This window comes from Ammospiza nelsoni, chromosome 6 (genome assembly GCF_027579445.1).
Source record: "Ammospiza nelsoni isolate bAmmNel1 chromosome 6, bAmmNel1.pri, whole genome shotgun sequence".
NCBI classification, from domain to species: domain Eukaryota; kingdom Metazoa; phylum Chordata; class Aves; order Passeriformes; family Passerellidae; genus Ammospiza; species Ammospiza nelsoni.
This window is the reverse complement of record NC_080638.1, coordinates 12,066,926-12,092,255: the sequence shown is the minus strand read 5'-3', so window position 1 is coordinate 12,092,255 and position 25,330 is coordinate 12,066,926. Positions and strand designations below refer to the sequence as shown.

The window sequence follows — 25,330 nt, the reverse complement described above, 5'->3', positions numbered from 1 at the left end:
CTTGTAGCATCAATGGTTTTCTGAACCATTTCCTGATTTCCTCATAACAAGAATTATTCTGGCTTAAGTATTTCAAAACACAAAATTTTAAAACCCAGGTGATATTTTGGCCCTAACCAGAACAGTGGCTCTATTTCACCATCTCAGCTTGCAGAAGCATAAACACAACACTACATTTGTATATTTACATAAAATCCCTATCCCTGACAATCAACATGTGGACTACAGCTGGATCCCATAGCCAAAAGCATGCTTCCAAAACCCAGAAAGGAGCACCTACTGAGTTCCTGGTCAGTTTTAAGTGACTGGTTGGCATGGCCTGCATCTGCCTTATTGGCTTAAAACAGACAGCTTAAAAACAACAAAATGTAATCAGCTCCAAATACAACACACCCCTGGGCATCCAGTGGCATTTGCTCTACATGGTCAGCATCAATCCCTGATTATAAAGAGATCAGACAGGTGGTTTAAAGGTAAACTGCATTAGGATCAAATGAAATACATACACTAAAAATAGTTATTTGAAATCCAATGAATTCTAATAATCTTGGTAGGTTTTGCATCTCATTGAGGAGGTCTGTATTTAACCAGTCTCCTTTCACTTTGTGGTTTTCATGCAAGATCTATTTACTTGTATTTCCAATGCTCAGCTAAAGAATATTTATTGTTAAATAAAACACATAAATCAGGCCCTTTCTAAGTCAGTAAGAAATTCATAAGAACATTTTATGCATATAAGATTTTGTAAATCAAGCCAAACCTGTATTTAAACATAGACAGCATCCCTTTAATATAACAACACAAATACTGTAACACTGATTTTATAATAATCTACTAGACTTTAGTCTTTCATTCAGTGCTGACAACTGTACTGTAAGAAATGTCACAAACATAAATAATAAAAGTCACTACCACAAGACAAAAGCAGTCGGAGATTGAAATTCTCTCAGCGATCCATTTCTGCTGCCTGGGAAACCACGTTAGGTTTTCAACTCCAGATATAGCTGTTCCTGGATGATACAGTTCCAAAAGCTGTCACATCTGCCAGTGAGCACGAGAAAAAATCCCACAGCCAGCAGATCCAGAGCAGGGGGAGGGATCAGCTGGGAAGGAGGGGCAAGAAGAGAGAGGGGTCAGCCTCAGATGAGAGGAAGGGGTGGGAAGATTAAGGATGGAAGGGGAATGAGTGTTAGTAAGGGAGAGAGGAATGGTTGGGAGACAGGCAACCCGAGGAGGAGGGCACAGAAAAGAAGCAACATCACCCGGAGGGGGGGAAAAAAAAAAAAAAGAGAAGTAGATAAATGTTATCAGGAGTGGCTCGTTCCAACGCCCACAAAGGCAGCAGCATGCACTGCCTTTTCACCCGACCTGCCTCCACCCTGCTCACGTCCAGCCACACGTTCCACTAGGACACCGCGCCGTACGGAGCCGTGCTCATAGCCTCCCTCACTCACACATGCACTTGATGATAGCACGGCAGCACAGAGCTACTTCAGTCTCACTTGTGCAGTTTCCAGTTAAAAATAAGCTCTCCCTCCCCCTCCTTGCTGCAGCACTGAACTCGCTCATCAGCTCATTGCGTCGCTATCGCAGATCTGGATGCAGTTCCCTACATTCCTCCTGCCCCGGACGAGAGATAACGCTTGGTCCCTGGGCTCAAGAAAGCCATTCCCATCATTTCCAAGTCCTCCCACAGCTGATCTGCCAAACTGCTCTGGCCAGCTCCAAGAGGAGAGGGAGAGAAGGAGAACTCTTCCGACAGGACCTAAGGAACTGCAATATGCAGATTGAGTTTGCAGTGGGAAGATGAAGATCCCAGGGAACACACCAATTAAAAGGAAAAAATGTATTTCCATACTCTGCTGCTCAGGTCACTGTCATGTGCTGCATTTGAAATGGATTACAGGTTAACTAGGCCATTATCCATGCATGTCATATGCATGTGTTCACACAAATGTATGTGTGAATATGCACACATGGAATTTCACTGCATCCCATACCTTCTAAAATACTCATGTTTGCCTTCCTGAGGTTTCCAACACTCTTAGTATTTATAACAAGCCATAAACTATCACAGCAGTTTGCAAATAAAGGGAAATGACAGGTTAGGTCCCTGAAGAGCTGACAAACTCGAACGTGACTTCACACAGCAGGGAGTGGCAACAAGGGTCAGTGAAAGGGAAAAAGAAAAGCCAAATGGTCCAAAATCTGAAATGGGATCTAAGAGCACTGTCCTGACACCTTCTACATTTTTCTGCAATTCTAGTTTTAGAAATATTGGTTGAAGTATTTTTTTCCTCCTAAAGGAAGAGTGAATATTTCCTAGCTGTGCTATCCCTTTCCTCATTGCAAGTCCTTTCCTTCTATTACTTTCTCCCTCACCAGCCCCCCATGGCAAAGCTGCATGTTGGAGCAAAGCAACAGCACAGCAAACTGATGTAATGCTCTAAATCCTGCCCAAACACACACGAGAGCACAGATTAATATTACATTAGAAATAAGCTTAGGGAAAGACATATTTGTTATATTGGTGGGTTTATTTCTGGGGAATGAGAAGAACAGCACAACTGGTTGGACATTTTTGGCCATGTCTCCACTGAGCAGGGTCTGAAGGTGCTGCCTCTCTCTCCTCTGCTCCATTTCCTTGCTCATAAATTAGGACTAAATCCCAGTGAACACCTGTTTGCTCAGCTTGTTTGGGACGCTGCTGGGTTACATACTTTTATATGTGTTTTAGTTATACCGTACCAAATTCATTCTGGGACATATATAAAAGCACTTGCATAGAAAAGACCTCTTGAACTTTACAAAACCAGCACAGGCATGTACCAAATGCTAATGTGCTTTACCCTTAACAAATAAAGTTTTCCATTATTTACAGTCCCCCAGAAATCCCAGCTGAAGTCACCATCCCATTGTGTCTGTCTCTGAAGTCAGGCCCCACCCTCTGGAGGTTTCATCTAAACAGACTAAAGGTGAGGAAAGGGAATTATTATCCTCATTTGCAGATGAGACAAAAAAAATTACTAGCCCTGTTTCTTCCCACCTATGTCTAGATGAGCAGATCTACAACATCTTTGAGCTATGTCTCCTGGCTGCTTTTTAACTTTATATTAAGGCCAGATCCAGGCCCAACACACCCTGGCTTGGATGGAAAACATGGGTGCAGGGCCCCAGTGGAGGCCAAGACACTCTCTGACCACAGGTTTGATCTCAACACCAGCATGTAGGTCCAGAAGCCTTGACAGAACTAAGCAGCACAGACAGAAATCACACCCAAACCTCAGCTGCAGTGCCTTCATTACAAGACCAGCCTCTCCCCCTTGAGCTCAGCGTGTGAGAGGGTACAGCCACCAAATGCTGCTGCAGCACCAGGGAAGGCAGCTCATTCATCGTGTCCTTGGCACACAGAGCCAGCAGGACGTGTGCTGCAGGTCACCAGGCTGAGACCAAAGCCACAACAACTCTGACCCTTCTCCCCCACCTTTTATGTGATTCATGTGGCTCATGTCCTGTTCTAGCTATACCAAGCCATGCTGTGCTGCGCCTGACACTCACCTCACACCCACATCCCCTCCCTGACCCCTGTCCAAAGAGCAGCTACATTGTTCCACATGGATTTCTCCATATTATTTTGCTATGAAGGATGCATCAGGGTTAAAACCAGGTTGCTGTATTTTGCTGTTAATCCAAAGCCCCACAGAGCTTCAAGACAGGGCTTGATGGATTCAGGGCTTCACTCTTCACTGTCTTGTGTGACAGATCCATTCAAAACCAGCATAAAAGTACTACTGAGATTAGAATAAGAACGTTTAAGGTCCTCTCTCCAAAAATCCACATGAATAGCAACATCTTGCATATCAGACAAGAGGTTACATTGGGACAAGCCAAGGGGCCACATCTGGCATGTGGGGTCACATGGCAGGGGAAGGAGCCAAGGCACTGGGCTGCAACACTGGGAGCCGCATCCTGCAGCTCCATGTGAGCCCTGGAAGCTCAGCATGCTCTTGCACTGCTCACAGATGCAGCTGCCTCTGGCACACGGGGCTACGAGAGGGAAGCTGCAGCTCCATGTGCAAATGGGCACAGCACAGATTTTACTGTGTGCAGGAAGAGTCACACACTCAGGGAGCAGGGCTGGATTCTCACAAGCAGACCTGTCCCAGCAGAGGCGCTGGTGACCACCACCCTGAATCCCTGTACTTGCTCCAGTAGCACAGCAAAGGGCTGACAGAGACACCCCAGCAATTCCCCAGATGACCCAAGTATAAAGATGCAAGAGTTAAACTTCCTTCCAGCCAACACTAAACAATCTCAGCCCCTAGTTATGCTCGTCATGTTCTCCCAAAGAGAGATACAAATATATTTAATTGCTGTCAGCAGCCTGCAAGACAGTTTGCTTGTGTTGTCCCCACAGGATAACCGATGGGAAAACTCCAGCCCAGGCAGTGCCCCCCAAAACATGGAAGGACAGATCTGCTTAACCCCACAACCTGCCTGACTCTCAGTGCCTTCCTGCTCACTGCTGCCAACACTGAGATGCAAATTTAAATTACAACAGACAAGTCTTCTCCCAGGGAATATCAGTTATCCTGCTCTGTTTGCCACAACTATGAGTGTTCACACAGCCCTCTGTATGTTAAACCTGAGGTGCACTCCAAACATGAGATAAATGACTGCTATTGGCTACAGCTACATTTTGTTCATCAATTAATTACAAAATAATCTAATTACTAACACTACAAGTTAAATGGCTGAGCCCTAGGGAAAGTGTAATTTCCTGAGACATTTTGAGGGAAACAGATTTCAACTTTTAGTCTCTGGGCACCCTCCATTCCCAGTGTTCTTTTTTGCCAGACAAATGGAAGGTCAGTCTAAGAACAACAGTACCATTGGTAAGACCAAATGGCAGTGCATTAGTCCTTGAACCACATGGTAATCCTGCAGCTTAAGAAACCATAATGAGGAATTCTTTAAAAACAAGACCTGTAGCAGCCAAGTGCTGATTTTGTGCTCCATTGCACTAAGTCTGTGACATTATAACTCAAAGTCAGCGAGACTGGGGCAGGAGCAGCGTTGGTGGCACAGACAAGGAAGGGGCTCCCCAGGCCAGAACCCCCCCTGACAAGGTGTCAGAGGTTGCTGGGCTCTCTGCAGCCCTGAGTAGCACAACTCCTGGTGAGCCTTCAGCTACTCCTGCTCACTTGTGTCCTGTCCAGGTACAGCACTGATGTGCTGCTCTGAACAGGATGGAACTTCAGTAGAGTACCCCTGTGGGTGCCCAAAAAACCCTCAAATGCAATACAGAGCTCAGAGCCTGGCTGTGTGTTTTTTACTTGCAGTTGGGCTAAGCTAGTCCAAGCCGCTTTAAGCAATTTTGTTTAAAGCAATTTACACAAATATTTAGCTCTTTTCTCTGCCTGTGAATTTCCCTAAGCATATTACAGAAGTAGGTTAAAAAGAGCTCTTTTTTCAGATTGGAGGCAGGACAGCCAAACTTTAAAGAATTCTCCTTAATTTCATTCTTCTTGGGAACGAAAACCATTTTGTGGCCAAGTAAGTGTTGTTTCTCACTTTGCAAGCCTTGGCAGCAGGACCCAGGGTAGCCTTCCCAGGTACATCCATACTCACACCCAGCTAGACAGAAACAGCTCCTGTGCACAGAGCAGACTTTCCATCTGGGAGCACAGTTACTAATCCAGCAAGCTATTTGCTGATAGTGCTTTCCACTATTTGATCAGCTTTGGTTCTAGATTCATAAATAATTGTTCACATAGCATGCAGGATGTACGTACCAAGGCAGTACTGAATGTTAAAAGCAATATAAAACTTCATCACATCATCAGGAATGAGATTTTTCTGTGGGACATGGCTGGAGAGAGAGCAAGGCAGCAGCTTCCCTTCCCCAGGAGCTGTGTTAGGGACTGACAGGTTGTACCCAAACAGAGAACCCAGAAAAGCAGACAAAGAGCGGCCAAAGGTCTCTTACTCTCCGTACAACCCCCAGCTTCACCTGAGAGCTCACACTCACCAGACACAAATTGCTCTTCTGTTTTTTCAGTGCTCTGTCCCCAAATATATTAAAGCATTAATGCCCTGGTAAAGAAGAAAGCAAATATTAACAGACAGGACTGTTTTCTGTCACTGCAAATACCTGCCTGTATGCACTGGTTACCTGACAAAAATAATTAAATACAAATGCAGAATAAATCTGTATATTGTAACTTAAATAGAACAAGATTAGGCAGCTTTCAGCCAGCCAAAACACACACATCCAGCCCCACACAAGTACTCCAGCATAGCTTCAGGAGGTGTTCTGAAAGGATCCTGGCCAGCACAGCTGCCAGAAGGTTGGGAAAACACACAGGAAGGGTTTAACTAGACCTCTCTGTAAGGTATGGTGAGGGTCCTTGCAGATAGAAGATACTTAAGAGCAGACACTGCTCTGTCTCCCGTAAAGGCGATGAGCATGCATGTTCCTGACATGCTGTCTGCTCTCTCAAGCATCATCCCGAGTAATTTTTAACCCCTTCTTCACCCCAAGTTTTAAGAGCATCACCCTGCGAGATTGAACAAGGCATTTTCCCTCCACATTCCCCATTCTCTTGAGTGTCAGTTGCCTAAACTGCCAGACCTCAGCCCCACACGTTGTCCCACCTCATAGACCCTGGAAAGTAAAAACCACAAGATCTTACTGGCAGTCCTGCTGCAACAATGCTGGTGGTGGACAGTTCCAAGGGAGAGGAGAAAGAAGGGTCTGGAGGTAAACTCTCCCACTGTCATGCAGCAAAGCCGATTGGAGGACGGTGTTGCTGGGCTATAGGAGTAAAGATGAAGCAAACTCCTTCCCAAAGGAATCCAGCTCCCAGTTTTTCTTCTCTTCCAGAAACATCCCTTGAGAGAAAAAAATTGTATGACCCCCTGAACTATTCTACTCTCACTTCACCCCAGGCGGGCACTGCCAACACACGTGTGATCATTACACTAATCCATGGCGGTGGCACGGCTCAGCTCCGAAGAGAAGGGGTTAAGCCGAGGCAGCACAGCCACTGGGAAGCAGAGACTTAGTTTAAACTGACAAACCCAGTCCTCCGTAAACACAGGGAACAAATCCCACGAAACAGCGGCCATTAGGACGGTTGTTCTGGCTTTAAAGCAAGCAAGCAAATCAATGTTGATCCCCAAATCTGCGGGAGGGCGCTTACCCCTGACTCCTCATTGCTCCGTGACCAGAGATGAAGTGAGAATGCTCCGCCACTGGAATCCGCTGACACGTCGATAAACTTGAGCGAGAAAGACGGCAGGAGAAAGCGGGAGAAGAAAAAGGGGTGGAGGCAAGTCTGACATGTTTGTACAGTGCCTGATTCACCTAAGCTGCCGAGTTTGATTTCAGGGTGTGGTAGCAGATGGGACACAGGAGCACTCAGCGTAGAGAAGACTCAGATTTCTGTTCCATGGAAAACGACAGATGCCAACAGCAGTCTCTTGGGACCATCTCGCCTTCTTCTCACAGTCTCCTCTCTTGGTCCCTAGAGGGGGATGAGAGAGAGAAAGAGCTCAGAGTCACACCTGGGCACCCCGATGTGCCACGTCTCAGGCAAGAACTTTGGGGCGATCATCTCCTATTCCCCTCCACCCTTTTTCACACTCCACTTCACTGTGAGTTATTAAAGCTCCGCTCGTCAGCTCTTCTCCCTCAGCTCCACAGCCTCAGGGCCGGGAGCTGCTGAAGCTTCTAACAAACCCAGCATCTCCGCCTGTGTCGCCTAGCTGCACATTTCGGGACCTGCCACCAATCCCTTGTCATTCCAGGAAGGAAAGCTTTGATTGCTTGCTTTATGGCTCGCTGTAGAAGAATTCATCCTATTTATTTGCATTGCAGATGAGCAGCACATGACCTGGTGCTTTTACTTTTCCCCTGTCCTCGCCATGAGTCAGTGCTGCCAGGTCTGGAGTCTGGGATCACCCTCTAATTCAGTTGTGCTGCCTGTGCCTCAGGCTTTACTGACTACTGGAAATAGACTTTCCACAAGCAGCAGGACACCAGCTCTGGCAGTGCCGCCTGGGCTTGGTGACTGGGCCATCATCAGAGGACACTTTGGGGATTACAGCCTGGAGCGTTTAGAGTTCATGGCAGCAAACTCATCAGCTGCCCTTGCTCCACTGCAAACAAGGAGGATTCTTGGCCTATCCAAACCACTGACAATGCTGGCTTAACCCTCAGATATTTTTAGGTCCAAAGAACAGAGATATAAACCATAAAAACCCACCCCTGTGACTTTTTAGGGTTTTTAAAATTACATTGGTTTTGTTGAACCACCCTTAAATAAATGAGAGGCATGCTACAAATAATCATTAGGCGGCCATTATTATTGCTGGGAGTGGCTTGTCCCACAGTGATGAGCCAGCCCAGTGACCTTTTAGCCCTGTTCCCCCATTCCCATTTTCCTCCCTACCTGTCCATTCCAACTAAAACAGCTGCAGTATCTTTGTGCAACCACCTCAGTCTCAGCTCTAGTTAGAATTCATGAGCTCTACAGTACTATCATGGAGAAGGAACAGAACCAAGGTTTGTAGAGACAACCTTTTGGAGCTGATGGTCTGAGGTTCCTAATCCTCATTTCCCAACCTGCTGGCTAAGTTGTGGAAGGCTGGTTCCCGAACGTGCAGTCACTGCTTCTACATTACACTGCAGGTCCCTGCCTGCCACAGTGACCCAGGTTTCCTGCCTGTTCCCTCCCCAGGGTATAGGAAATAGAGCCAGCCAGGTTCCTTTCTGTCTGGGGATTAGCTTCTCCCTCCTACGGGGCAGGCCCCATACACAGATGTAATCAAAAGCAGGAAAGTTCCCTTTAATAGTAAAAAATCATAGTAAATAACAAAGGGGGACAGCATTCTTTCCCAGCACACTGGAACTCACAGGGCAGACCAGTGTGGTGGAGGATCAGGGATGAGGAAGCAGAGTATGAACGTAGTAGGTGTGGATGGCAAACTATCCCTGTCATCTGTGCACCTGGGCTTTGCTGCTGTGCCAGGCAGCGCGGAGTCATCTGCACAACCATGGCGTGGGGAGCGTCACACACAAACAGCTTCTGCAGTCTACAAGGAGTCATCCAGCCTTGGAGCTCCACATTTGCATGAGTATTGTATTTCCTGGCTTACATGCTAGCACAATCTTCTAGAACAAGACTTGAGTTTGTTATAAATGGCAGAGCCTGATTTTACTTGTCAAGGCACAAGCTTAGATGAAACCAAGGCAGTTCTGAATCAGTGTGAACCTCTGCTGCCTACAATCTTAATGAAAAATTAGGACACTTTCCAGTCTTTATATTCACAAGTTTGGTCCCAGCAGTCCTGCACACTTTGAAGAAAAATTTCCCAGTAAAAGTGACACGTCTCTAATTTTCCCCTTCAGCAACTATCCCTTTATTAGACATTTTACTGCTCCTTGCCTGCCCACTGCTCTCTTCTTAGCTAGAGAATTGCACAAGACAATATAAATAATTATACTGGCGCATTTATATAAACACACGATACACGCCCCACTCCTCCTACAGCAGTTCTCTCAGGTCCCGTCGGTCTCCGGGACAGCCATTCCTGGCAGCAACAAGTGCTGCAGGGTACGTTGACTAAATGTCTGCATTGCAGCCTGCCTGATTTATCTTCTCAGCAAAGGCCATTCCATATTCCATGTCCCATCCCCAGACACAAAGCAAAGCAAATTTCAGATCCAAAGTGCTGATCTCACCTCGTTCCTCATCCTGCCCAGCCACATCACTGTGCTAGGAGAGCTCCAAGATCTCACATCCTGCACAATAGGTTCCATTTAATCACCACTGGAGGAAGATTTTGTGATGAAAACCCAATTTTTAAATGTTTTCCTACTCCAATAGACAAAACTGGGAACTTTTACCTTAAAATATAAAAAGTCTGAGACAGCCAGGCCAACTGTACCATATACAATGTCTGTCTTCTGCCTCAGCCAGGAGAAACATACCTGCTCACCTGTCTGAAACTTGTGGAAACTGAGCAAACTGCTAAGGAAAATGGATCTGTAGTCAACAGAGCTTCCAGGATAAACCTAACACCAAGGCACAGGAAATCTGATACATTTATGAAATCCCAGTAAGAACTACAGCAATTCCACCTATGAAGCCAGGCTGTGGCTCAGGACCGGACTTTCCATCAAGTCTTCCCTGTGCTCAGGGATCAGATAGGAAGCAGAAATCCTCTTCCACACAGAATCCCTTCCTTCATGGTTCTGTAAATCTAGAGAAGCTGGGCAGGGAAGTGAAAGAATACACTTAAGGATTGGGACAAAGGGGTCCCTAGGAGAGAGGGTGTGTTGCACATCAGAACCAACCGGTGTGAGGAAGCACGAGATAGGAATCAAGTCTGGGAGTCTCAATCAACACATGACAGTGAACCCAGGACTGCAGATAAGGAGGGAGCAATCCAGAGGCAGTTTCACTTTAAAAAAGTACTTACAATTTAGCCACCTTTCCTTAAGGGTATCCCATTCGGAGGTGGGCAGAACATTCCAAGAGAGCATTACCTGGATAGCCAGCTCCAGTGTTTGGGTTATCCTCCTGCTTAGATGCATTGCTGCCATTATCCAGGTAGGATCCTGAGATGCCAGCAGGACAAAGTCCTGCTTGTACTCAAGCTGCATGAGCTCACCCAGTGTTTTTATCCAAGGTTTTGGATAAGGTTTTTTCCAATTCAAAACAAAACACAAATGCATGAGAGCTGAAGAACTGGAAGTTCATCGAGCAAGTCCAGAACTCTGAGTGCTGTCAAAGATCTGGACACAGCCCCACACTCCTATCTGGCAGGGCACTGGGGAGCTGAGTGTCTTTCTTTACCCTATGCCAAACAATGCAGATTGGGGCACATGGAAGAAGGGAATTTGTCCTGCTTCAGGCTCACAATGGGTTACAGCCAGGCTCTCCTGGCCAAACACCTCCTGTGGTGGAGCAGAGTGTGGCCAGCAAGGAAACAGCACAAGGACCTGCGAATTCTGCCAAATTTGCAGAATGCCAGAGGTAAGAAGCACAGAATCATTAAGGTTGGAAAAGACCTCTAAGATCATCAAGTCCAACCTTGGACCCATCACCACCTTGTCAACCAGACTAGAGCACTGAGCACCACATCCAGTCCTTCTTTGAACATCTCAAGGATATAACTCCACCGCTGCCCTGGTGCAGTGCCCCAGTGCCTGACAACTGTTTCAGTGAAGAAAGCAGGTAAGCTTAGAGAGGGTAAGAAAACACCAGACTCTTTGAAAATTTTAACTCCTGCTCTGATGAGAAACTGAAGTTAAAGCTCAAGAAGATCACCTGAACACAGCACATGCTATTTTGCTACTGGTTAAATTCCTGTGGCTTGGTAGATGTTCCTGCAGATAATATCAATACAGCTTGGAACACAGCCACCTCACACGTCTTCCAGATCTTTTACTTGTATAAATTCACAGACTTATTTGGTTATAACAGAAGTAACATCATGGTCCACCTCACAAGGCTGTGCCACCCTCTACAAAAGGTGCTTCTTCTGCTTCCCACAAAAGCCACGATGATCAGTCCTGCAATGGCGACATCACAACAGAAAGCCCACATTGCCTACAGATTCCCAGGTCACCTTGGGAAAGGCATTCTGCATGCTGCTAAAATGACTGTGACAATGCTCTACTCCCCCAGAACAGAGGCGGCTTAATCTGTTGTTTTTCCAAGCATGCTGCGATCCTTAAGGATGCTATAGAAATGCAGATTGAAATCCCTCGCTGGCACCAGAGGAATACAGACCGCAGCCTCTGTTCTGAATAACTAGGTCAGTCAGCTATCGCTGAAGTATTAGCCAGAATCCAGCGAATTCCTAGTGGCTAAAATAACGGCTGCCGAAGTCTAACACCATTTGCTGCCATTAGTCACTCTACCTCTAGGTACATTCAAACCCAACTCTGCAGAGCTTAGAATAATTTGAGGGCTGGAGCCTATGCTTGTCAAAATCCAAGCACGTGCCTCCGTGCAGCACAGGTTTCCCATCCCACTTGCAGCCGTGTGGAGGCAGGGAACAACTGTCCTTGCAGCCAACTCAGCCTTACCCTGAAAGCATTCAGCCCAGGAAAATCAGGAAGATGTAGTGCTAATTCCATGCCAGGGAACAGGCGTCACCCTCCAGCAGCAGCTTCCCTACAGCAAGTACGAAGAGGCTTTGACCTATGGTGGTGAGTAGGTGACATTTTGGGGGGGGGAAGGCTGATAGAGGCAGAGCAGCTATTCCTCTCTGTGGAAGAAAAGAAGGAAAGGGCTGACAGCTGCAATAGGAACAAGTATCCAAAATATATTTCAACCCCTTCCAGCTGCTGACACTGGATCAAGTATTTGGTTTCTTCTCCCTAGAAGCAGGAGGCAGTTGAAGGGTTAAACCTGGTTGGGGTTTTTGGTTGTGTTTTTTTTTTTTTTTGGTTTTTTTTTTTTTTTTTTTTTTTTTTGTTTTGTTTTTTTGTTTTGTTTCGTTTTGGTTTTTTACTATTACTTAATTTATTTTCAAGCTCTGGTTGTCTCAGGAGCCTGGCCTGTGGTTCAGCTGCATGAAGTCATGCCACAACACAGCAGCCACAACCTGCAATGCAGGAACTGGACCTTCTTGTTCTGCCACTGAGAGCAGCATGTCACAATACTGAACCCTCGGTTGCCCTTATCTCCACAGGCAGCAAATGCTCTGGAGTCCACAGGAGGGGTTGCAAAGGATTAAATGATTATAATCCCCACTTAGAGATTTATTGATATAACACAGAAAAATGGTAGCTGAGACATCCTTGTCTTGCATTCTAACTGCTACGACAGAGGAACAAGTTAATTCCTACTTCCCTTAAGAGTGGGTTTTGCTTTCCTGATAGTAGTTACACAAGTCTTACTTTCTCTATCCTCAGCAATCTCCTCCATCCTTCATTTAGGCTGGAATTTTAATAGCTTGAATACTGCCCAAGCCAGAAGGAGGCACTGGTTTGTTCTGAGGTACCGGTTTCAGCACAGCACAGACTAGTGGGCAAACAGTAAAGTTCAACTACCACAGTCTCCATTAAAAACAAGTTTCCAAACTACCCAAAACATCTGTGCAACTACTAAGGCTGTCAGATTCCACAATAAGGAACTAAAGCATGCACACAGTCAGGCAATGCACGTTAGAAAGGACTGGAACACACCAGCTGTCTCTGGTACTGTAGGAACATTTTTCTACCACAGCCCTACCCTACAATTAAGGGAGGCCAAACTGAGCACAGGCACAGCCTGAGCACATGGACCTGCTGGCACTTGGCAGAGTGAATGCCTGTCCTTTGGAAGGAGTCTAGGTCCTGCTGGCTGCTGAGAGGGGAACCATGGTGGAACAACTCAACCAGAACCCTCTTCAACATGACACCAGAAACTAGTCCACTGATATACACGCGTGTGTGTGTATATCTAAATATTAAAGAAAATCTCCATCATCACCATCATCCTTAAAGAAGAGCAATATAAGACATAGCCATTTAAGTTGTAAATAAGATGTAATATTTCCTAATCTGCACATTTAGAATTCTGAGGCTAGCAAAAATAACTGAAAAACTTCAGTTGATCTTCTACTTAATCACCATTCCTCAAACTACTAATCCAAAAAAAACTCCTTTTCTTGTTCACGTGCTCTCTGAGGTGCCAAATAAATTCTATAAATAAATTAATTTTAAAAAATACATTCCAACACAAAAAATATTAACTAGTTTGTCTCCATTCCACATGTGATCTTTGGGGGGAAAAAAGGCTTCTTAACACTTAAAATTACCATTTTTAAATTTAGCTCTTGAGAATTTTATTGAAAACTGAAAGCCTGGGTAACAGTTGTGCCCAAAGATGTCCTGCAGAAATACTTGAGTATTTATCTGGAAAATTCCTTCATTTTCTTCTTTCCACAAGTAGCAGTCTCAGTCTAAGCACAGCCACAGACCACTGAAGGTGATCCACAGGCTAGGAGTAGCCAGAAAATTCAGGTGAGCCCAAGTTCTAACAGACTCTTTAAATGAATAAAATGTAATATTCCTAAATAAGTTATTGGCTCAGCTTTATGTGACCCAGGCTGCTGTTTTGAGATGCTTTGGGAGAACGTATTTAGAACTTGGAGAGAACACAAAAGGCCAAAGATCTTTGCAAGTTCCTGGTTCAGGAGCAAGCAGAATTATTTTCTTTCCTTTAATTCCAAACAGTATTCTATAAGAAAGTGGCAGAAATCAGGAGGTTTTCTCAGCAGCAGTCACAGACAGGAGCATTTTGTCTACTGACATCATCTCATGGCTGATGAGGTGCCACAAGATTCTAAGCTATTTGTGCCATTAGTTAATACATTTAGGCTTCTAATGAAATAAACACAAGCAGGCGTTTTTCCTTTTAGGCCCCAGTTACTCCATCCCAGTGCTAGGTTTGCAGTCTGACTTTTCTCCTTTCCCTGCACACTCAGGAGCTCTGATGGCTGCAGACTGAGAGTGTCCCCAGAGCGGACAGCCTGCTGCAGCATGACCAGCTCAGAGATGACTTGCCCAGAGAGACTTCTTCCCAAAGTCAGCTGTAACATCTGTTCTTCGGATGCAATCCAAAATCCCTTGAAACCAGAGCTTTTTCACTGACTTCCACAAGTGCTAGAAAGATCCTCATTCTAAGCTGGATGTTACAGGAAAGAAGTTAATTTCTAGCATTATTGTATGCAGTGATGTACTTTCTTGGCCAGGGCCCAAAGTACTCATTATGAAGTGTAACACCCTGCTTAATTCTTCCAGAAGCCAATCATAAGGCTACTATGAATTTTAATGAGCACTGAATCAAGACCCAGATGGTTTTTTAAGCCAAATTATCCTGTTCTTGGTTATTTTAAGATCTGTGTAGTGCCTTCTGGCCACTACATGTTAACTCCTCTGTTCCTGGCCCAAATTAAGGACAGATTTGAACCCTTCTCCTCCTCTAAGCACAGCTTTCCAGCTGTGCTGTGAAGACCCTCAGCTCCTTCTGTGCCTTGAAAAGTCACAGATTTAGAAGACTCAAATGTTGATACAGGTGGGGTAAAAAGGTTTCCACAATACTTGGCAGGGAAGAAAGTCAAAAAACTAGAAGGCCGTCAATAAGGGAACACTGACCCTACAGACAGTCAGCTCTATTTATCCAATTCTCAGGGACAAACAATTGAGCTCACAGCCATCAAGTTGACATTATCAACTTATGGAGTCACTGTCCCTGCTCAAGTTGCTGTGTACCATTTGCTTTCTAGTTTGCAATGCCATGTTTCATTTTAACAATCACATAATCTTGTCTATACATTCTCTCCGTGCCATATGAGGAGGTCACCTGCCCCTGGCCAGGAGATGCTGCTGCACTGCCTCGGCTGGGTCTACACCAAAAATGACACTGCTCAAAGCCACAGTTTAGCTAAATTGATTTTTCAGAGCAGGTTAAAAATTGCCTTCCACATCTACCACAAGCTACTATCATCTTACTCTGTCCTTTGACTAACTTGGGGGTTCTGGGGGAGAGCTGAGGGTAGTTGGTTGGTTGTTTTCACAGGTGGGGTAAAAGGGAGAGGAAAGGAAGAAGAACACAAAAGGAAAAAGATTCAACTACCTGCTTTCCTGGTCCCCAAGTATCCAGGATCTTCTCTCACTGCAACAGCAGGTCTCATTCTAGTGTCCCAAAGCCTCTTCCTCATTATATACTCATAGAATCACGGAATAGTTTAGGTTGGAAGATACCTTAAAGATCATCTAGTTCCAGCCCCCTTCCATGGGCAGGGAACCTTCCAATAGATCAGGCTCCTCCAAGCCCTAACCAGCCTCACTTGTATGGATTTTTCTTTTTGTATTCTGGGATTATTTCCACTCCCCTCACCCCCTCCAACCTTGTCTGGTAAACAGATGGATGTCACAGAAATGACAAGCATGAAATGGAAGGAGTAACCAAAACTGAAATGCAGCATTATGCAAGGCAGTTATGGAGAAGAAACATGTTATGTCACTGGCTGTTACTCAGTCAAGAGTGGTTAATGAGTTCACACTATTTAACCACCTCCCCAAAACGGGCATCACAGCTTGAGGAATGCAGATAGAATTCTAAGATGATCGAAAATAAGGAATGGGAGGGAAATAAGGAAACCAAAAGTGCTTAATGCTCTTTCTTGCCTTCAGATGCATGACATGGGGCACAGTTGTCCTAAGTCTGGGTCTGAAATATTTGTTTTTAATTCACAGAAAACACCCTGACTGAGCAGCAGGAGTGCAAGTGACACACAGAACTTGCCATCATTTCTTAAAGCAGAGGGAGCTCAGTCTCTGTGCTGGGATTGCCAAGTCCTGCAAGAACATCCAGCTCAGAAATTCAGACAGCTCTGTCTTTGGAAGTGGCCTGAGGAACGTGTGCTTTAACCAGCATCTGTCCCTTTTCACTTGAACCACATTTGAACTTCTTAGCAGTGAAAAATCATTCTGCCCTGTTTCTATTCCTCTGAGAAATTGCACACAGGCCCCTCTTATTACTACATTAGTGTAATTTTGTCTCTGACATTCCCCCTGAGAGGAATTACTCGTGTCCTGCTATTATTTATTTTACTGCTAAGAACCTGGGTTTTAGGAGTAGTTTTAATTAAATACCAATGCTCCTCCTCCTCAATTAGGATCACCTTTATCTAGGTTGCTGTGCTTTGCATTCTCTAGTAGCAACACTTGTTTCCTCTTATTTATCCATCCTACCACGGTTCTCTCTGGAACTCAAAAAAGCCCCCCTCTACCACCAAGTCATTGTCAGGCAAAATACAAGGTTTTACCAGATATAAAGAACCATCCCATGGAAGATAACCTGATGTTTAATACTGGCTATGCAGAATTCCAGTTTAAAATTATGTCAAGTGGCACTGCCAAAAGCAACAGCAGCAGCTTTCATAATCCCCCAAAGGCTCCTCTACTGGCCTGTCCACCAGTCCACAGCATGTGGCTACTACTGTCCTTTTCTGATTTCCCTGCTCCTCTGGGGCCTTGCTTCCACTTCCTTTGCTCCCCCCTACCCTCTCATGTCGTGATTTTCTTTGGGAGTTTGAAGTGCAGCACAGCCACCTCTGGGTAAACACCTCTTCAAAGTCTTTGCTGTCCCTGGATAATGAATCAGATCACAATGTATTCCAGACTTGGGTACACAGGATTCTTGGAAGCTGCCCTAGATTAATGATTTAAGAGTTATTCATTCATGCTCCCCAAGTGACAGAGGCAGAACTGATGACTCCTGACTTAGAAGTTGGCAAGAATATCCTCAACTATTTCTACAGAGTGGAATCAAGCTGCAGCAACTACATCCAAGTGTGTGAGCTGATCCAGTGCCTGGCAGCGACAGCTGCAGACACAGCACAGCGTTACACAACCACTGCTGGCACCAAGGCCCTCCTGGCCACCAGCCCCTGCCTCAACACTGGCACAGGTGCCCTTCCCCAGGCAACCTCACTCAGCCATTCTGCAGCCTGCCCAGGGCACAAATTCCCTCCAGGCACTGTTTGGTTCCCACCTTCCTAGGGAAAAGAAGAGGCAACAAATTATTTTGATGTCTCTCTTCACAGACTTGACAAGGCTTTTTTCCAAAAGTTTACTGACTATAGTTATTTCCCTAACCAGAAGGTGGTTTTGTTTTATGAGCACATTATTCCTTTTCCAAGAGCAAAATGGAACTGCATTCACATATTAGCACCATTAGCATGCAAAGAGAAAGTGTGGATGCTCTGCCCTGCACTTCTGGGCTCAGCAAGTGCCTTCCCTCCATGGCTCCAGCAGCTCTGCCAAATCCATGCTCTGCTGTACTCCCATCAAGGACTATCATTTATATCCATGACCTAAGCACACATTTCTCAGGCTGGAGGGTTCCCAGCTAGGAATCATTTCAGTATATGGAAGGGACACTGATGAGCAAACATTTTTTAGGTGTTACCAGTTTTTTTCAGAGCCATCTCTGTACATTCAAGCTATTTTTTCGCTACCTTTAACAGGCTTTTCCTACAGCTAGGACAAGCTCCCTACTACTTTCTGGCCTCTCAACCAATAGTTTTCAACAGCCATAAACTGATTGTTCAGGTGTCATACAAATTTAAAAAGAAGTCTTATCTCCTTGCTCTAGGTTTCAACAGCATTTCCTCAAACCTTGCCAATTAAAAAACTTTAAGTCCAAATTCCCAAGGCAGGAACCATCTTCATTTCACCTCCTACAGAACAACAAATAATCTAGCAATGTTGAAAATCACTAAATTAAAAAACCATAAGCTGATGTCTATTTACTAAATTTTACTTTCATTCACCGACTGTTCTTTCAATACCCATCATTCTGCTACTTAAATGTAAGTTTTACAGGCACAGTCCCCGGCATTTATTCACCACTAGAACACAGGCAGTGTTAAAAACACCACAGGCACAAGGCAGTGTTAAAAAAAATTCTCTCCCACTCATTTTTATGGCTTCAGACCTCAGAAAATTAGCTCTTATTGGTTGATTTTTCAGCCTAAAAAGGGAGTACCAGAGACATAATACATTTATCTGAATTCTACAGACCGGGAAGGTAATAAAAATGCAAGAAGTCATTTTAGTTTCAGTGTCCAGAATGCTGAACCCTGTTGCCCCATCTACCTCCCACAAAAGCAGGCTTACCTTGAAAAAAGATCCCAGAGAAATACTTCTGGAGTAAATTCAGTCCCTTCTTCCTTCTGACTGCAGGTTGCTGCTTGTCTTAAATACGGGAAACATCCCTTGCTTCAGGCAAAAATTCTCAGCAATTTAGTCTTAAAGCTTCTGCAGAAAACTCCTCATGCACGTGCAAAGCCCCCGGCTCCAGCTGCTTCCTCAGCGGCACTGCCCCTTGCCAGGTGCTGAGCAGTGATCCCAGTGCTCCCATCCCTGTTCCTGGCAGGCAGTACAGGTGGTAGCACAACTCAGGGAAGGTACAACAGCCTCACAAACACCAATTCCATTGAAACCTTGCAGTTCCGGCTGAGGAGATCTCATTGCAGACACATAGCCCTGTCAGGATGCTGGGATGCAGTGAGTCAATGTTTTCTGGGACCTTTTTTTATCGTGGGCTGATGCTGTGAGCTCAGCAGAGAGGATGGCACAGTGCCTTGAGTGGCATTTTGCACAAAAGGCAAAAGCAAGATACTAATCAAGATTCTGGTGTGTAGAGACTCCATGCATTTTCCCCTCAACCAAGCCTGGAAAACACAGGCTTAGCATCACACTGGGGTGGGGAGAGAGCTACAGACATAACAGCCTTACACTTTGAGAATCTGTGATTAAAGACTCTCATGCCTGTAAACTGCAGGCCACAAGTGGCAAATAAAGTGTCATTCCATCACAGACTTGTTTCTCTATGTGGGGAGCATTGCCACGTCTTTTTGTGGATGTCAGGACTCTGGGCATTGTGCTGGTCTTGCATAACTTGCCTGGGTCCCAAGTAATGCAATTTCTAAAATTGCAAAAGCTAATACAAAGTTGACACTTCTGCAGGCTAGGTTTCAGCAACAGTTCGCCTGGCACCTTGAGAAGGAAGGTAAACTGTTCTATGGCTTCAGACTTCACAGGGATGTAAATGAGGACAGATTTATTAAACTGATTGAAACAGCTCATACTGGCTGAAACTCTGCAGCTGTAACCATTATATTCCTGATCCTTGAGTCCAAATGCAACCCAGCAGAATCCAATGTTTTAATCAAGACACCAAGTGCCATGGCTTCTCCCCACTGCAGTCAGTTTAGAAATCAACACCAGCAGGGCTGCCAGGGAGGCAATTAGGTATTTTCCATAGGTATCCTGATAAAGAAGCCAGTTATTTACAACTTCCTGGCACGTCAGTTACTTCAGTATTTCCTACACAACACTCAGAAAAGAGAAGCACTGTTTTTTGGTGTTTTTTTTTTTTTCTCCCAGATAAAAGTGTTGTATTCCAGAGCCAATTCATTTTTCTTGTTCTTGAAGCTGGCTTCTATTTCCTCACCTGGATAACCACAAGCACATTTTTGTGAACATTAGGTAACAAGAAAGCCTGCTGCTAATTCCTCCTCATCAGAGCCTGGGGAAAAATCTGAGCTGTTGGGTGAAAGCTAAAAAAACAAACAGAATAGATGGGAGGGGGAAGAGGAGTGAGAAATAATTCAGGAGTGAGTCAGTCATACTCCTCCTGCTTAGTCACCTGTAGTTGTGCTCTCCAGACACACTGAAGATCGGGAATAAGATTGCTGCCTGCCCTCCACCTACCCCCTCCTGACAAGGACTTGGAAAAAGAGATAGAGCAGAGTTTGGGGAACCAGACACTAGAGATGCTTGTTTTCCAGTGTAAGAGAGCTGCCAGTAGCCTCTTTGTTTCCCACCTCCTTCTGTTGCCCCTGCACTATTTTGCAGTTAAATCATCTTGATTCAACCTGTTAATCTGCTGGTCTGAGTTCCTCTGATGGTGCTCTGCAGTTTTGACATCGTAGGGGGTTGCCATGGAGCAGAGGGTGATGTCATTGACACAAAAAGCACCGAACTTACAAATACAACAGGAACCGAGCTATTTATAAGAGCTGCTTCTCTTCCCCCACTCTTTGCTGAGGTGGGTGGAAGCAAAGACAGCAGCTCCATTCTTGATGTTTCTGTCAACAAGTTTCAGAAATGAATTTTCTTGTCAGAAAATATCCCAAGCCTGTGAGATTACTGAATGCTGTCAGCTTTCGGACTTCATTCATTAGAGCTAGATTTATCTTTCCCAGCCCCTCACTGGTTTGAGGTTAAATAACATTCATGTTTGTAGAGTAACTTCTGCCCTGAAAATCTCTGCAGCATTACTGATATACAACCACTTCTGGAAGGAAAGACATGTCACAAAAAGAGAGGGGACAGAGACCCTGGTTTATGTAAAGGCTTCATACTGCTTATAACCACTCAGTAATAACTCATGGAATCACAGAACATCCTCAGCTGGAAGGGACCCCCAAGGATCCTGTAACTATTGGTTTGGCCTTGGCTGTGTGGGGTTTGCACATCAACACAATTCTTACAGAACTAATGTTTAGTGCATGTAAAAATGGCAAAACACAGAAGAGAGAAAAGGGAAGATTAAGAACTTAAAGAGGAACAAAAATAATTTTAGAATGCACTTGGAATAAGCCAGTTCAGTTCACATACAGGTAAAGTACTAATCCAGGTTGGCTCTTTAGGGGTAGATGCAGAATAGTCCAGTGCCTTTACTGCATATCAAGGAAGCATACCAATACTGAACTCTGCAATATTCCAACTCTTTTTTTCCCTACAAAATGATTCCTGAGTGAATGATAACATAAAGTATTGCACAAAGTACATTACTAGTTTAACTTCAAGGAAATATACAACCCAAGGTACTGAAAAATCAAGAGAATCCAAAGCACTGGGAAAAAAACCCATCACCTCAGGCCTAGAAACTGAACACTAACGTTTGTCTTTTATCAGCATTGTGTCATCCAGCTCCTGATCCTGCTCAGTAAATCACACTTCCACACCAGCTGGAACCATGAGGTCAATAATTAAATAGCTTTGGATCATAGTTATTACAAAAGGAAAGCAGGGAACAAATATTTCTAAAACCAACAAATGAACAACATTGTTCCTCAGCCTTTACTGAATGACCTTGATGTTCATGTTGTTTAATAATTTAAACTATTATGGAAATGAAACCTTCATATTTCTAAGCTTCCAAACAGCATCCAGCTTCTGCTGGATTAACTGAGCAGAGGGGCAAAAAGTGTGAAATAGTAAGAACCAAAAGAATGAAACTGTTAAAGGAGTTCAGTGTTCCTTGTCAAGCTTTAAGGGTGATCTGTACAAACACAGGCACACCCATGTGACTGCAGTGCCCATAGCCCAAGGCTAAAGGAAAGACTCCAACCACCAATTCCCAGCCCACAGGCAAATAACTCACTTCAAATAAGAACTCAGCTTTTGTACATTGAGGCATCCTTGGGGAAATCACTGGGGCACAGCAGGGAGCACTGCACCTCAGGAGCTGCACCTTAGCCCAAATGCATTTTGGAATATTATTTGGGAAAGCAGCAGCAGAACAGAAGAAAGATACAGAATTACTTGCTGATGCTCATGCAGAAGGGGTGATTTGTCTTCTTTAAATAATAGAATCATTAAGGTTGGAAAAGATCTCTAAGAGCCCACCCAGCACCACCAGGGTCACTACTAATCCAGGTCATCCCCAAGTGCCACCTCTATATATTATTTAAATCCTGCCAGGGACACTGACTCAACCACTTTTTACTAAAGAGTGCCTTAAAGTCCCATAAGAATGGAGATTCTTCTCAGCCCTTTTTGTTGCTCATTTATTTATAGAGCCATTTTTATACTGTCTTTCACAACAGTACCCAGATTAAGTTTTAGTTGGGGTTTGGCCCTTTTTATTTTGTCCCTGCATTACCTCACAACATCCTTATAGCTCTCCTGAATTGCCTGTCCCTTCTAGTTTATTCTGGAAACCCCAAAAATCCTAGTTTATTCTGTGAAATCATTTTATCTGCTAGCACAAGCTCAGGCTTACACTTCTGATAATGTACCAGTTATCAGGTGCATCTTTCTCTTCTGAGGTTTTCTTGATCTTTTTATTGAACACAAACCCCAGGCTGCAAAAGTCTCACATACATATATTCTGAGTGCACTTATCTGATAAATTTTAGATTTCCCAATTATCTCAGAGTTAGGATTTTAAATCTACAAATCACATACCTTTGAAGACCAGCAGACAATCAGTACTCCTTACCTTTCCTCAAGCTTCCTTAAAATGATCTCTTCAAATGTTAAGTGAGAAAATAAAGTGAGTTTCAGAGATCCCAACGAATTTGTAAATGCTTGCAGGTGTACCTTAAAAAGCAATTAAGGTTCTGTAACATCATTGGTCAGTCCACTAAGAGCCACTAAGGAGGTAACCTGGACCACTTGTATTTCACAGGTGTAAGCAATGATCTTGGTGAGCCCTCAGAAACAGGGCAATCAACTCCAGCTGCAGCTTCCAAAGCTTAAGGAGAAGAAAATGGCTCACACCTGTGGGGTTTGTCCCATTCACAGCTCAAGCACATTAAATCAGCTCCCATTTTTCACCTTTAGCATTTTTGGCTGCCCAGTGATTTCCTGCAAATATTTCTAGACCCCTTTTTGCTTAACAGAGTGGGCATTAATTTGATTATTTCAGTTTCTGAATCAAAGCAGCTGAAGCCTGCAGATATCTTCCAGACATCCCTCTTGTATCTCTGGTCAAGTTCTGTTCCCAAGCAACCTGGTACAATCATGACCCATCACATTCCTATTTTCCTTTCTGCACTTTTATTTATATAATAGGCATTAAAATTTTCCATAGCCCAGATTCCATCACTCTATTTTTTAATGATAACTTCACTAGGACTTCTACAGCTGGCTGTCACACAATTGCATTTTTACCCTCTACCTGGTGTGGAACATTTTGTCCTGTCAGGATTTATAAATGCCTCTTTTCCCTCAGAAAATATTAAGACAGTTTTCATCTCCAAATATCCTGCGGGCAAGGCTGGTGTGTCTCCTACTTCATGACACATCTATGGCAATCCCAGCCTGCAAGGTCACAGAGCACCTGTGCGTTACACAATGATTCAAAAAGTGATGCTCAGGACAAGCTTGTTTAAGGTTAGAGGCAGTTACTTGAACAGACAACAGGGATGTCCCAAGAGCTCCCTCAGTTCCTGTTACATGTTGGTGCAATCAGCACATGGCAGAGGGGAGGCAGACACTGACCTGTGCAGCAGAGAGGCAGAGTTCATCAAAGCAGAAGTGGGAACAAACATCAGAAGAGATGACTGCTGGTTCTTTTTGTACCTGCTTGCTCCTCTTCATTATTTGGGTGTGTTTATTATGGAGAAATTTATAATGCCATGGCTGTTTCTGTTTTTACACTACTGGGGGGCAGTTTTGTGTTGTCAGGGATGTACATGAAGAGTAACTGATCATAGGCAGCCATATTAGACAGAGAAGGATTAGCACACTTTTTGTTTAGAAAGAAAACAGATGCCAACAAGAAACTAATAGTGGAGTATTGCAGCTGTGATTTAGATCTCATTTAAGTAAAGACAAATAGGTTCACTTACATATTTTAAAGACCTGAAGAACAGATTTCCTCTACTGAACTTCTGCTGAGAGCTCTTATCTCTGTTCAGCCTGTCCTCAAAAGCTTTCTGAGCAAATTAGACACAGTGAAGTTGTTCTACAACACACACTTTGTCTGAGAAGTCCTTGGGATGACTGAAACTTTGTTAGGAGCCTTCTCTTTCCTAATCTACCTGGTATTCAGCTCAGTGCTGCAGAATATAAACTGAAAAAGTTGCAAGTGAGAGGACAGCAAGTGAGATTGCCCAGATTTTGTCTAAAAGGCAGTTAAAGGATCAGCAAAAGCAAAAAAATTCAGTTAAATAAAAGAACAAACATGGCATCTTTTTAGAGCTAGCAGAAGTTAGCTGTGCATTGGATTCCTGATTGCTCTACCAGTGATCTTGGCTCTAAACTCTGGTTAGAGACAGAGCATTGTTTATCTGCTAGCTCAACAGATGACTAATCAATGTACTACAAGAAGCATTAATTAAGGCATTAATGGACCAAAATAAATTCTTCAGCAGCAGTTTACATTCGATATTAAAGCTGGTCTACCAGGGCATTTAGGTCCTATTCCTGAATTAGAATATATAACCCTAACCCTCTCAGAGAAAGTGTAAAAAGAGGCATTAGGAATCCAAGACAGCAAAAAAAAAAGACAGGCCAATGTAAGAGGAACAGTGATGGAATATGCAGAAAACAAGCAGGAAAGAAGGTGGCTTGAAGCAATGTGGAAAAGACAAAACTGAGTTCCACCCCAAAATTTGAAAGTAACACAAAGGGGGAGAACCAAAGAACAATGACTGGAGAATTCAACAAAATGAAAAAACACAGTCCATTTGGCTTCTTAGGGAGAAGAAATTGCTAATGATGCAGTTGTCTACTCTCACTTTCCTGTGTGGGAGAAGCTGTAAGGAAGTAAATCCCAAATCTGAGAAGTTTCCCTACACTTCAAAGTGCATAGTACCACCCTGGGTTTAGATCTGGTAAATTCTGGTAAATGTTGTCTTGAATAAAATGAAGCCTTTGTACTGGTTTCAGTAATGCAGTACATAAAAGGTTAACACATATAACTATCCCCAAAACCTCCCACAAAAGCCTGCCAACACATCACTTAGGGCAAATTGAGATTTCAGGGATGCTCAAATCCAGTCAGGAACTCTAGCC

General features: G+C 44.2%; 1 protein-coding gene across 4 annotated transcripts in view; it reads right to left on the bottom strand.

Moving 5' to 3' along the window:
* PAK6 (p21 (RAC1) activated kinase 6) overlaps positions 1-22,849 on the bottom strand; it is a 42,367-nt gene extending 19,518 nt beyond the window's left edge. Inside the window, exons 1-4 of one of the 4 annotated variants that reach the window (XM_059475220.1) lie at positions 22,809-22,849; positions 7,206-7,529; positions 6,696-6,894; positions 6,032-6,096 (exon numbers count right to left, since the gene is read on the bottom strand). The gene's annotated coding sequence lies outside the window, so the exon portion shown is untranslated. Of the gene's footprint in view, positions 1-912; positions 1,066-6,031; positions 6,097-6,695; positions 6,895-7,205; positions 7,530-18,691; positions 19,603-22,808 lie in introns of those variants that run through there. The other 3 variants (XM_059475219.1, XM_059475221.1, XM_059475222.1) reach the window with 3 other exon arrangements.
* Positions 22,850-25,330: the final 2,481 nt, after the last annotated feature.